We start from the raw sequence: 14,342 nt of genomic DNA on the forward strand, positions 1-14,342 counted from the left end.
ATTAGCTTAAATCCAGCGAGCACTCTCAGTCCCCTGCCCTGTTTCTACTGCACCCACCCAGTCCCCATGCACCCTTGGAGACACCTTTCCTCAGATCCCTCCTCTGTCCTGTCCCTGACTCCAGTTACCCTGGTCATGCCAGGGGCTGACCTAGAGGCTCTGCTGCCGCCCCCGCCCGCTTTGCGTTCCCGGGAGCGCTGGATTATTCCAGTTTCTGAGCATGGCAGATTTCCACTGGATGACATCATGGGAGCCCAGTGAATGCCGGCTCGGAGAGGGGGACGGAGAAGGGGAGGGGGAGCAGAGGAGAGAAGAGGACTGGGGAGCGGAGCCAGAGCCGGGCTGCCTGCCACCCGGCTGCACATCGGCGAGCTGGGGAGGAGCGCTCCGCCAGCCGCTGACAAAGGATGAGCGGGTGCGGGTTCCCCGGGATGCTGGCTGTGCGCAGCCTGGCGGCAGCCTGAACCACTTCGCCCTCCGCCGGTGAGTGATTGCCACAGTCAGCCTGGTTGTTGAGTCCACGCTGCCTTCGGCTTGCAGTCCTGGGAGGCTTGTCCCTGCTCCCGAGCGCGGGACTTGGCCCGGCACCTGCTCGGAGCACAGGCAGCAGGTGCCTTTGCCTCGTGGGTCCACGCCAGAGCTCAGGCTCCTGGCAGGGGTTTGTGGCGGGTGTTGGGACCCAAGCCGCTGGCGGCAGGCTTGTTGGTGAGTGGAGGCGGCTTCAGCCAGCTGCTTGGGGTAAGTTCCTTTTATTGGACCCCGTGGCCACCGTGCGCTCCTGCTGCTGCCGGTGGATCCCGAGTGCGCTTCGCGCTGTTTACACCAGCATCATACTAGTCACCCAGCCGCACCCCTCCAAACGCGCGGCATCGATGACAGTCACTTCACAGGCACATACACTCCCATTGTGGGCTTGAGGGAGCGAGCACCGCTTACCCAAGGAGGGCGCTCACCACGGAAGACCCCGGGCAGCCTTTGTCTTGGTTTTAACACGGATGCGCTCCAACCTGAGTCAGGCTTCCTGAACTGTTGAGTCCAATCCTGGTTTCCTGAACTCGCCCGCCCGGGCGAAAATGCCATTGTGTTCCTGCGGCAGGCGGGGTTGAGAACTGGGACTTGAGACACCAGAAAGGTCCTGCGCTCACGGGTGAGTGTCGCAGTTATCCAGGTGTAGAGCCAGCTTCGGGGGCTCCAGGAAGTGGCCAGTCGCGGCAGAAAGCCGCCCAAGTTCTATCCCCAAGTGATGCTAGGAAAAGAAACTTAGCGAGAACCACTCGATCTTTTTTTTTTTTTAAACTCCTTTCTGATGTGCTTATTTTGGGTATTATTTGTGGCAAGTGGATGGAGTTGGAGCCATGTCCACTATGTAGTTAGAGAGCTCCACGTTTTCCTGGCAATTCCTTTTGTTACTCAGTACTTCCGAAGGGGGTTTGCTTGCTAAACATGTTTAAGACCAGTATCTTTTCTACTATACAGCTTTGCGGGCTAAAAGCTATTTAGAATCTGCTCAGAGGAACCTTAGTTGAGAGTTATACAGCATACATACCAATACCCACGCTTGCTTACTGGCTTCCTGCCCGTTGGACACACGTTTTATTTATGAATTCCTTCTGTTAGGGAAGAGTCCGATTTTCAGATCACAAGAAGTGGCGGTATCTGCTGGAACATTTGTGTTTAATGTCAGTTCTTCCTCCACACCCCCCCAGAAAAACCCACTTTGTGAAAAAAGACAGAAACAAGTGAAAATTTTGCTGCTTTGGGATTCAGTTATTATTATTATTTTTTAGAATTTTCAACCACTGGAATAAAAATAATTAAAAATTTAGCAGCTATTTCATGTTCATGATTTTAATGTATGATAATCAATGAATACTAAGGAGATTATTGGCATATAATTTTGGTACCCCAGACCAGTATCAATGACAGAATTAAAAGGCTCATGTTATTTTTTTAAAATGATTACATTTTTTCTTTAGTTTTTCATTTTAAAGATAATGATTTTAATGAATTTTTCTAAATTAGAGAACTGCAATACAGCCAGTTGACCAATAATTGCTCTTCTGATAGTTTGAGGTCCTTTCAGGGCAGACATGAAAGAAATTTAACGCAATAATAAATGTGGTGGAAGTATAGCAGGATCTGGTGGAGAGCATAGAGGGAGATTTTCTACCTATGAATAGTGGAACTCAGAAAGCTATCAGAGGATGTTACTTTAGTTTTGATTTTGGAAAAGCTCATTGTAGAGTTGACATGCTCTTTTCTCCTGAGAAGTGCATAACCAAGTGTTTGATTATGTTAGGCTATAATATTATCAAAGAGCTTCATTATCCAGGACTTCTAAAGTTAGCAGCAACATTTCCTCTTGTGATTCAGAAATAATGTTTATTTCATTATTTGTCTCTTGACTTCTTGTCACAAAAGGCTCCATCTATTTTGTCAAAAGTTTACTTTCTGACTTTCTTATACTAACCTCTAAAGCACGAATAGGTTTACATTAATGTTCTCAGAGAACTTGTTGCTCATGTCGACTGCTATCCTTTGAAACTAGCCCAGTGAACATATTACTTGCTGATGTGCTTTTGTGATTAGGTGTATCCAACATAAAAATATTGATTTACATAGAACATGTATAATTCTGAACAATGACAGGTAGGAGGTTCTGGGATATTTGGCTTATGTTTTTGGCAGGTGATATTACCTTTAAAATAAGACATTTAATCCACTTTACATGGTAAAAAAATGTACAATAAGGTGAACAGAGTATATTTTATATCTAAAATATTTAATTTTATTTCAACAATATTTTATCCAAGGAAGCCAAAAGTACTTTGGTATTTTACTATACATGAGTTAAAATAGGTGAGGAAAATCCTCACCAAATGTAGGCATCTTAGAAATAGATATGATTGAATATATTTGAAAGGAAGTACAATATTATTTTTTAAAAAAATACTTGGGAGTAAAAATATGTTCTTGAACTGGAGGTTATTTTCCTAATGTAATGTATCTCACAAATACTTTGACTATTTTGCTACACAGGACTTTTAATTGGGAAAGATGAAGAAGAAAAAGAAGCAGATGCACTGTAAGACAAAAACAAGCCATAGCATATTGCCCAGGGTAGGTGCTAGTGGTGTGCCAAGGTCATGGAAAAGAGCATTCTGTCAGAACACTGGAAATTTTCCGAGAACAGGTTATATGTAGAAATGGGCTCATACCACTTGATGGCCTCCTGCTTTTCTTGTTCTAGTTGGTTGATTTAACAAACATTTTAGTGTCTCCATGAACTGAATTTCCTTCACCTTCCTTGAGGCAAAATTATACCTTGAACTCAATCAGAAGGTTACTTTGTGGCCTTTCCATAAGGATGTCTTATGGCTTTTCTAGTTTAAGGATGCTTATGGATCACAAAGCATTATGGTTTTAACTTTTGGGTAGGCATTTGGAAGGTGGTGAGTAAAACTTTGGATGAAATGTTTTAGTGCCTAATTTTTTTCTGGAATTAGAAAATAAGAGTGGAAGCCAACAGTTAGAGTTGTTGGAAATGTTGAGAACTATGATGACATTTTATTCAGAGGGTAATGATAATGATAGTGGAGTTTTTGCAAATAAAATTAAATTTTCAGACCAGTTTTTTAGAAGCCACCACTATCCCTTTTCTATATATTGGACACATTTCAAATTACTGGGATCCTCTATGATAATATAAATTAATTGCCTACTTTTTATAGTGTCCAAATGATGAACATTAGATAGGAAATACCCATCCTGGTCTTGACTTTGTCATGGCATTAGGGACAAAACTCTGAATCTCTTTGAAGATTACTTTCATTTTATCTAAAATAAAGGTGAAAATGCGAGCTTTTTCTTTCTGGGTGAGGAGGCATCACATAGCAAATGAGGTAATGTGCAAAAGGAATTTTCAGAAATATTGAAAGAAACACTTGGCAAATATTATGATGAATGAGTGAACTTAGCAACATTTTAATTCATAATCAGTTTCAGTGAAAGAGGTGAATTTACAGAAGTGAATTTAGTTTGTGACTTCTATTTTAGACATCTGATATTTGTGGAATTCTTAACTCTTCATTTGTTCTAATTTACTCATAAAATTATGAAGTTGGTTTTTATATCTTTTTAACTGAAGATTTGGGCTGGTGGAGTGGCTCAAGTGGCAGAGTGCCTGCCTAGCAAGTGTGAGGCCTTGAGTTCAAACCCCAGTACCACCAAAAATAACTGAAGATTTGCTGACAAAAAAATTCCCTAAAGTTTTGTATGGTTAAAAGTATTTTTATACACTTATAATTCTAAAGACTATTTAAGCTACTTATGCAATTTTTGTTAGTTAGTTGTTTCTCAACAATTTAACATGTTCTTTTGACTTCCGACTTCTCTCAAAACTGTCAGTCTTGTTGTTCCTTTGAAGGTAATACATCTTTGTCTCTATCTGATTTTAAGATTTTTTCATTTGTCTCTATTTTTTCAGTTTTACTATGATGTTGCTAATGTAATTTTCTTTGTATTCATCCTCAAAATTAGAGCTTCTTGAATTTGTGGATTGATGTCTTTCATTGCATGAAATTAACTGGTGAATTCTCAGGTATTAACAATTCATGTATAGCTCTACCATTGTCTCTTCTTTTTTCTGAGATCTAAATTGTTCAATAGATGATTTCAGGGTACCCATCATGCCACCTGAAATTGTTTGAGTATTTTCTTTTGATCTTTTCTTTAATTTACTAGTCATCTTCTATACTTATGTCTACTATGCTGTCAAGCTCATCCATGGATTATTACTTTATTATATTTTCTCACTTTTCAATTATGCATTTGGTTCTTTCCTATAATCACAATTCATCTGTTTTCTCTATTACTTTGAACATACTGATCAAAATTAAAGTTTTTGTCTGTTAATGCCAATAGCTCTGTTGTTGTGAACCTCTTTTCAGTGTCATTCTTTACTGTTTATTTTAGTCATTGCACATAAAAATTATACAGACTTTAGGTGATTTGTCCATCTCTAAAGAGGTATCAGTTTTTCCTCTTATAGACAGATAAAATGGGAAGGTGATAATCATTGCAACCCAATCAGTGACTGAGCTAAGTCAAATATCCTTAGACTTCATTTTCCTTCTGGGGCACAGAGTTGCTAAGGTATAGATATCCAGAGTTTCCCACTAGGGAATTCAGAGGTTCTAAAGTGCTGCAAAATCTATGAGAATTTGGCTTTTCTGTTCAGAAACATCTTTCCTAGTGCCTTAACCTCTAATCATATACAACTTCAGATCTCAGCAAATATTGTGTGGGTAAAATCAAACGTGTCAGCTGGGTGTTCTATGTTTTAGTTTTCATTGATGGAATTTTGTCCCTCATATCTACTGTGTCTCTCTATCCTCCCAATACTACAAAATCTGTACTGGATTCTTTACCCCACTCCAGTGGCCGCTGTTAAAACAAAGCCCATATTCTCACTCTCTTGCTGTTTCCAGATTGGCCATTATCTCTACTCTTCATTTTAGGGGGAAAAACATCCTAAAAAGTCAGCTTCCCTCTATGATACTTCCATCTGAAAACTTGCAGCTCCTGGTCTTGACTTTTCCCATCTTTGGATCTTGAGTGTTCCCTCAATCACTCCTGTGTTAGGCTCTGCCCCCGTTTGGTGCTATTGAGAGATGACAGAACCCCCTTACTGGGTAGGGCTTCCAGGGTGGTCTTCAGGTCCTCAGTGGTGTTTTCTTGAAGGGATAATGAGATCTCAGCCCCTTCCTCTTCACTTGTTTTTCTGCTTCTCCATGCACTCCCAACCATGATGTACTGCCTTGACCCTTGACAGAGATCCAAAAACACTGGAACCAACTAATCATGAAATGAAGCCTCTAAAACTGTGGGCCAAAAATATACCTCTCCATAAAATGACTGCCTCAGGTATTCACTACAATAATGGAAAGCTAAAACACTCCTCAACAGTTTTTTTTTTATTAATTTTTTTTTATTGTCGTGCTGGGTGGGGGTACATTGTGACATTTACAAAAGTTCTTACAATATATCAACTATATCATACTTGAATTTACCCCCTCCATCATTCTTTATTCCATCCTCTCCTCATTCCTGGAATAGTTTCAGCAGGTCTCATTTTTCCATTTACATACAAGTGTACACAGTATTTGCATTATATTCACCCTCCCACACCCTTTCCTTATCTCTTCCCCCTCTCACTGGTACCAAACCTCCAGGCAGGACCTGTTCCACCATCCTATTCTCCAGTTTTGTAAAAGAAAACAAATGATATTTTTATTTGTTTAAGATAGCTACACAGGGAGTTTCCTTGTGACATTTTCATGTATTTATAAGCTGAATTAGTTCATCTCCTCTGTTTTTCTTCTTTCTACCTTATTCCCCTTCTTATACTGGTTTCAACAGGTTTAAAAATTCTATATTCATTCTTGTATAGAGAGTATATCAACTACATTTGTCTTCTTAACTTCCTTCCTTTACCCTCCCCTTCTTGGATGTAACACCTCTTAGCATGACCTGCTTTTCATAATTTTGCTTGTATTTATTTTAGGTCTATATTCCATATATTGAGAGCAAACATGCAGCTTTTGGCCTTCTGAACCTGACTACCTTCACTTAAGACAATCTTCTCTACTCCCATCTACTTACTGACAAACAACAAAATTTTATTCTTCTTTGTGGCTGAATAAAATTCCATTGTATATAAATACCACATTTTCTTAATCCATTCATCAGTAGTGTCTCCAACAGTTGTTAATCATTTGTTTTCTTATATCTGGCTTTTAAAAGTTGTTTTTGGTGGTAGTATTGGTTTACTGAGGGTTATTTCACTGAAGCTGTCAGCCACAGTGAATAATTATTTGTCACTGATTACAAACACAGATGTACATGAATGCAGGATCTCTACCAGGTAAAACTAGACTTTAGGAGTTTCAGCCTACAGACTTATAGGCAATCTAGGTAGCTCCAAGCCCATGTGATTTTCAAAAGTGTTGTAAAGAGAGAAAAAGATTTTAAGCAGTTATATTATTATTTAATAGCCATTTGCTATTAAAATAGTGTTTTTTTTTATCTTAGCAACAGTGAAAGTCAATAATTCCAATAACCAGTAAATTCAGTTCTTGGCAATGAATAACCAATTGGCAAAACTTTTCTTTCTTTTAGTAGTGACACATACACAGACACGTGTGCATGCATAAAAAACAAGCCTTTTTCTGAATACAAGCACTCTATGATTGATTAATCATCCTAAGTTACAAATAAATATCACATATATGGAGGGAAAATTGTGAGAAGACTAAACCTTCTTTCTCCTCAGAAACAGCTTTATTATTTTGAACTGTTACTCTGAAAAACAACTGATTTCTTGTCACATCTATATAATAGCACTAACGAGCTAGTAGTATGTTTCTTATTTGTATATGAATAAAACAGATTATATTTCTAGACTAATCAACAGAAGTATAGTTAATTCAGATCATACCTGAAGTATATTGGTAGATACATATGATATGAATTAACTATACTCCTATAGATTGGCCTAGTAGTTTTGTTAGGTCTGCATGATAAAGCAACTTCAAGGCAAACTAACATATATAATGCTATTTTTAAGTGGTGACCTATTCCAGGTAAAATATTAGAAACCACTGACCTAGGCTAGGAATGCTGGCTAATGCCTGTGTCCAGCTACTCAGGAGGCATAGTTCAGGAAGATCCAGTTCTAGGACAACCCAGGGAAAAAGATAATGAGAAGCCATCTCAATCAATAACCTGGGTGTGGTGGCATCCTATGCTGTCATGCCAGCTTTGTGGGAGGCATAAATGTAAGGATTATGATGCAGGCCAGCCAGGGAAAAAATGCATAACGCTGTTTGAAAAATAACTAAAGCAAAAAAGCAATGTGGCTGAAGTAGCAGAATACTTGTCTAGCAAGTGTGAGGCCCTGAGCTCAACTAAAAAAATGAAAAGAAAAAGAGAAACCCCTGGCACTTTTTGGGACACAATCAGTTGGAGAATGGCTAAAATGGGTTCTTTTCCTGCTTTATGGTTCCTAAACACATTAGTAGAGCCAGTGAACCTGGGTGAGAGTGATAAGTTATGTCTTTCAGCATTGCTAGGTCAGTGCTTGAGACTGACTCGTGCTGACCACATCCTCTTACCTCATTTCTGATTTGGGCGATAGCTATTGCTAGCCTTGAAATCAAGCTTTGTCTCAATTGTGCTGATTATTGTGCTAAGTATATCACTTTCTGCTCTGTGACTTTATTGGTATGTCTTTACTGACTCTGACCCAGGTCCATGCAACCTGGAATTAAGCTAACAACACCCAGGGAAACCTTCAGTCATTAGAGTTGACTGTTCTGTGAGGCATTCTGCAGCCATGCAGAAGGTTGTGGCAGAATGGAGACACTGGTTATGGCGGTAAATCAACTCCATGTACTTGTACTAGCCTGCCCTGATTTCTCTTTACCTAGCACCTCACTCAGTCCCTGGAATCATCTTCTACTATTGTCACATGGATTCTTACTTTAAGCTCTGCTTTTGAAGGGAACTTTGTCCAGATAAATAATAAATTAGTTTTCCTTCCCTGGAGGAAAATAAAAAAAAATAGAAAGGAAAGAAAGAAAAAGCATCAGGGTATAACTATAAGCCACATCCACTTATAATGAAAGAAAAATGATAAGGAAGAAGCCAAAGCAACATATTTCTCAAAGGTATTTTTTTAAAAAATTAATCATCTTTCAGGTTACCAAATGAGGCCATTTAAATAATTTTTTTTAGTAATTATGAGGCCAATCTTTTTTTGTTTGTTTGTTGAAAGACCATTTTATTTTCATGCATATCTGGTTATTTTCACTCTTTAATTACCATTTCATATCTTGTCAGAGATGTAAGAAATGAATTAATGTTCATATACTGCTTTAGACTAGACATCATGATTTTGGAATTACTAGATATTATATAAAGTATTTTATCATGTTTGTTGTTGCACTTAAGTGTTTTATGAAAAGTATGTTTGTAGTTTTTGATGCTTGTTGATTAAGTTTAAACTTGAGACACTTCCTGTGCAGTTGAACAGTCCCAAAAACCTATTGTTAATTTCCTCAACCTTTTATTTATTTACTGGTTGGGACAGTAAATTAAAAATTTGAAGGGGTTGGGGGAATAGTTCAGTGCTAAAATACTTGAGGCTGGCCCAGTGGTGGAGCACTTACCTATATCAGCACCACAAACAAAACTTAAGTCACTTTTTTTGGGATGGGACTGGGGTCTGAACACGGGGCTTCATGCTTAAAACAGCAGGCATTCCATGGTTTGAACTGCACCTCCAGTCCATTCTGCTCTGGTTATTTTAGAGATGGAGCTCTCTCAAACTATTTACCTAGTCTGGCCTCAAATCGTGATCCTCTGATCTCAGCTTCCCAAGGAACTAGGATTATAGGCATTAGCCTTTAAAGAAAAAAATTTAAATATTTGTGTATATTATATATATATATTTTTTCTCATTTTATTATTTTATTTGTTCCTTTTCTTTTTCTTTTATTCATATATGTGTACAATGTTTGGGTCATTTCTCCCCCTTTCCCCCCCTTCCCCCCCTCCCTCCCTTACCCCCCCCCCCCCGTTACCCCTTGTTACCAGGCAGAAACTATTTTGCCCTTATCTCTAATTTTGTTGGAGAGAGTATAAGCAATAATAGGAAGGACCAAGGGTTTTTGCTAGTTGAGATAAGGATAGCTATACAGGGAGTTGACTTGCATTGCTTTCTTGTGCATGTGTGTTACTTTCTAAATTAATTCTTCTCGAACTAACCTTTTCTCTAGTTCCTGGTCCCCTTCTCCTATTGGATGAGGCCATTTCTTGACCTAATGATCACTTTCCCTTACTCTCTTTTTTTTTCTCATTCTGTGGTATATATTTATTGGTAGTCCTCTGTGTTTCTAGCACTCAGGTAGGTCTTGGTGATATAATGAATAAAAGTGTAGCCAGACTTCTGTTACTATGGAACATTTTATATACGTGAAATTAATTAAATAATCTCATGAACCAATGCACATTTGGAACAGACAGTTGTACACTAATGAGAAAGTCTATTATAGGGAATTGGACTTATCTTTGGGTATTTGGGCAAGCCGCTTTAGGAAAGTGACATTTATCTGGAGGGGTATGATAGAGGGTGAGGAGATGTGCCAGACATGAGGGACTGTCATAAAATGGCATATTAAGAAATGCAGTGCATATGTTTATGTGGGGTAGGGGGTGTCAGTAGAGAAGGGCTCAACAAATAAATAAGATGATCTATTAGCAAAAAAAAAAGAGAAATATATGAAGAACCTGGGAGCATGTTGTATAAAACATGCAGACTAGCAAATATTGAGAGTTATGAAAATCTGAAAAAATGAGATTTGTAGGAATCAGTGATTTTGTTAGTGTATTTCTAAAGAAATAGAGTTGAAAGCAAAGAGATGTTTACTCATTTTGCTTAATTTATCCTGGTGTTTGACAACTACATTTAAGAACTGCATATGAGGTCTTTTAAGTTGTATACATCTAAGTAGCTTTACATTATTGTAAAATTTATATATTTATGCCAGTTGTTAATTTTTAGGCAGTAGAATTATAGGTAGATTTTTTTCATTTAAAAGTACTTCAACTAAAAATTTTACTTGAGGAGGTGAATTCAGTTATGATATGTTGTAAGAACTTTTGTAAATGTCACAATGTACCTCCAGTACAAAAATAATATGATAATAAAAAGATTTTTACTGGAGATTGATTTTACTAGAGTAACACAGGTCTATTTATATGCTTTCGAAGCAGAGTTCACAGTCACATTTAATCATTTAGTCTTGAGTCAGTTCTTGTATTTAAGTTTTAATAAAGCTTAATTTACCCACGTGCTAACATAAATTTGGATTCTACTTTTGTTAATTTCTCCCCAATTTAAAATCCAACCAACTAGAGACAAATTATTTTTCACTTAGAAGTACATTTTGATATTTCTGAGCAATTGTGCTTTAAAAGAATGCAGAACTATATCCCAGACACATCATGAAGTGACCCTTTAATATTTAGTGCAATGCATACAACAGCTCTTGCCCACTACTCTTCCTTTCTAATTAAGTGGTTTGTTTATGGACTACTTTAAAACTTAATCTTTATGAAATTTCATAACACTATGAGTATGTCTTGCTACAAAAATGTTCGATGAATAAATGGATAAACAAATACTCCGTAACTACCATGTGGAAGGAAGATTCTGTGCCATGAACAATTCAGAGAATTAGAGGAAAGTGGGGGAGGGGGGTTAACTTGACAAATTACAGTATTAAAACATTGACTGACGTATAAAAGACAAACTCCGAGACACTGATTTATTCTTTATGACATTTGTGGTAAAGGAAAAATGATTCTTAAAAACAAGTAATCGCAACAATGTTATTTGATGGCCTTTTGTTGTAAGAATGAACAGTAATTGTCACTTTGCAGAAATTACTAAAATGATGCAAAAAGTTTTGATTTTTCCCCATCATGTGTGACCAAGTATTTCTCAAAATGAAGTGTTTATTTTATTCATGAAAAGAATTATTTTAAAATGTTAATAGTGGTCATGTGTTATGCTTAGTTTTTATCCTTTTCTTTTTTCCTTTCTTCTCCTGTCCTTTTCCTCCCTCCCTTCTTCCTTTCTTCCTTTTTTCTTTTTTGTGCTAAGAGTAGAACTCAGGGCCTGGCAAATGGTAAGCAAGCATTTTACTGTTGAGCTACATTCCAGCCCCAGGTCTTACATTTTGTACTTTCCAGATACTTTTTTATAAGTGAGAATCATTTCCAATGATAAATATGTAAATAAGTACTTCTTGAATATAAACATCACAAATAAAACTTCAAAATTTTAACATCTGTTAAATGGCTTTCCCGTGGGTAGTTTCTTTATATGTATGTGTGTGTATGTATATACATATATGATACTTATGATATGTCAACCTAAAAGGCACACCAAATGAAAGAACAAAGACTTTATTTGAGCCAAATTGAGGAGGTCTGCCCAAAAAGCATGAATTCTACTTGCCTAGAATAAGTGCTCTGAAATGGAGTGCAAGAAGTTGGCTTTATACATTAAAGACCAAGAAACCAGTTTTTACAATTGCATTGGTCTATAAGAACAGCAAAAGTTGCTGATTGGTCTTTGGTCACTTACTTAATACTTTCCATGTAAGAGCTTCAATAAGAAGGAACAAGGCATTCTCCAAGTCATTTATTGTTGCAAGGGCTTTCGTACACCTTCAAGGAATGAAATTGAAGCAGTTAAATGTTAAAAGTAATCAGATTATGAGATTTTGCTATCTAGGACTATTGCCTCACAACTGAGATCTGCCAGGCCTGATAGTTTTTAGAGCCTCTTCATTCTTTTTTTTTAAAATTAGTGTATTTAACTGTACACTAGGTTTTATTATGACATATTCATAAGGTACATAATATACTTTGATCATATTCACCCCTCCTCCTGCTGGTCCCCTTCCCTTTCCCAAACATGCAGACTTTCCTTCTTTTATTTTATTTATGTTTTCCATTAAAGTTGTCTATATCTATCTATCTATCAACCTTTCTATCTATCATCTATCTATATAAATGACATGTACAAAATCCTTCTTGCTTAAGTTTTACTTTATAGTGACACAGCTAAAATGGAAATTTCTTTGAAAAAATTGCTTCTCAACAGTGTAAGATAGAACACATGCTAATAAGTTATTTTAAGAAAACTATTAATTATCCCAATTAACTCATCCTAATAAATAACAAAGAACAGTTTCACATTGCCAAGTTTTACTTTTGTGTGTTTTTATGAAGAGGAAAGAGTAATCCACATTTCTTCCTGTTATGTTTGCATGGCAGCAGTAACAGTCCTGCAGACTGTGGACTCTGCACTCGTTAGCCCTTCAGTTCACTGGGGGAGGGGGGGTTCTGTTTACCTATGTGGTGGCTGTGTGTGTGACTTGGATGATGTGCACTTTGCCATATGGGTGCTGAGAAGGAGACAGAAGATTTTTACTTTGGTTCTTCCTTGAATACCATATTTTACTTAGGGAATTTTAATAAGATAAGGCAGTTTTCAAAGTTAGCTTTAAGCGCGAAGATTCAGTTTTCCAGCTAGAAAAATGGGAAACAAATGGTAGCTGGAAAAATCTCAGAATCTAAGTATTGAGCTGTGCTGAAATCCCCATTAGTAGCTGACATAGCTAAATTGCTTAACCTGTCTGGACAATGGTTTCCTTATCAGCAAAATGTGCATATTGTTAGGATGATTAAAAGTAATAAGTAAATTCTTTAATAAATACTAGGTATTTAATAGCAGTTTGTACCATCACTAAAACAAAATTATTGCTTTAAATAATTAAGCATGGTTTCCTGTTTATAAGATATAATGCTATAAATTTTAAGCTTTGAGTTATTTTGGTACTTTTAGGTGTGGATAAAATTTGAGGACTTAGTTGCATGAGAAACTAAAGGAAGTTGGTAACTACCACCATTAGAAAAGAAATGAGACTGAATGAATGATTAGATGATTGACATTCTGCAGTGAATTTTCTCCCCACTTTTTATCTCTTTCTGTAGTTCCCAACTTTTCTGTCTCATGTTTTTAGTACTGGGGATAGAACCCAGGGACTCTCACATATTAAGCAAGTGCTCAATTACTGAGTTACATCTTCAGCCCGCAAATTTCAATAATGAGAGTCCATTAAATGCTGATATGAAGGAATTATTTGAAAAATAAATTAATTATATAAGTATTAGTTTGTGAAACACAACATAACTACTCAGTCTGATATCAGTCATACAAGTGGTATAATAAACATAATGCAAGCTACAAATAACAAGGATGGATTTTTTGGATATTTTAAAACTATAAACCATGTTATAAAATATAATTATCATAAAAACAAGTAATATAGAGAAATGAAGAATAAGAAGTGATTGCTACCCTTTAACTTCCTCCTAAGTCAAAATTTATTTCCTGAGATATATCAAAATACAGATATTTAAATGGCATATATTTCACAATATTTATGCTCAGATATATTAGAATAAGTATGTCGCACTGTGCTCTATGTTTTTACAATGCCTGTCAAATATCTTTTTGATGTTAATACAGCCTCCTTATTGTATGGTATTATATTTCTGAAGGTATTCAGCAATTTCATTTTTATAAAAACACTTCATATATGGAACAAAAGACATGCTTATGGAAATATCACTTGAATTAATCTGAAAATTTCTAAATAACCGTTAATTGTTTTTTTGATGCAATTGAATATTATTAAGAAGCT

At 36.7% G+C, this 14,342-nt stretch overlaps 1 protein-coding gene across 18 annotated transcripts in view; it reads left to right on the forward strand.

The window, feature by feature from the left end:
• Positions 1-321: 321 nt before the first annotated feature.
• The window catches only part of Marchf1 (membrane associated ring-CH-type finger 1), an 814,712-nt gene continuing 800,691 nt past the window's right edge, over positions 322-14,342 (forward strand). For 10 of the 18 annotated variants that reach the window (XM_074055052.1, XM_074055062.1, XM_074055057.1 and 7 more), the window contains exon 1: positions 322-1,147. The gene's annotated coding sequence lies outside the window, so the exon portion shown is untranslated. The remainder of the gene's footprint in view (positions 1,148-14,342) is intronic. The other 8 variants (XM_074055055.1, XM_074055054.1, XM_074055051.1 and 5 more) reach the window with 3 other exon arrangements.

The sequence above is a fragment of the Castor canadensis genome, chromosome 14 (genome assembly GCF_047511655.1).
Source record: "Castor canadensis chromosome 14, mCasCan1.hap1v2, whole genome shotgun sequence".
NCBI classification, from domain to species: domain Eukaryota; kingdom Metazoa; phylum Chordata; class Mammalia; order Rodentia; family Castoridae; genus Castor; species Castor canadensis.